Source organism: Chrysochloris asiatica, unplaced genomic scaffold (assembly GCF_000296735.1).
Source record: "Chrysochloris asiatica unplaced genomic scaffold, ChrAsi1.0 scaffold00145, whole genome shotgun sequence".
NCBI lineage: Eukaryota > Metazoa > Chordata > Mammalia > Afrosoricida > Chrysochloridae > Chrysochloris > Chrysochloris asiatica.
The window spans coordinates 5,692,017-5,692,349 of NW_006408663.1; positions in this window are offsets into that span (position 1 = coordinate 5,692,017).

Here is a 333-nt window from a genome sequence, read left to right on the forward strand (position 1 = left end):
GGGCATAGCTATGGATCTCATCCAATTTGTTGACCAGGTAACTGTCTTGCAAATTTATTTTTACAGACAAGTGAGTGCTTCTAGGACTACAATCATTTATTGAAACATTTCAATTGATAATCTATCAATTCTTGGATCTTTGCTTTTTGCCTTCAGTGCACCTTAAAATTCTTCCTTCAATACCGTTGGTTCTTGATCATGGTTGGACATTGACACATTATTTTGTTGCAGTGACTTTGGGCATTTCTTCCATCTTCTTTTCATACTTCCTGTGTCGTTCAAAATTTTGCCATAGAATGCTCCAATAATGCAACTCACTGCTTGATTTTTTTT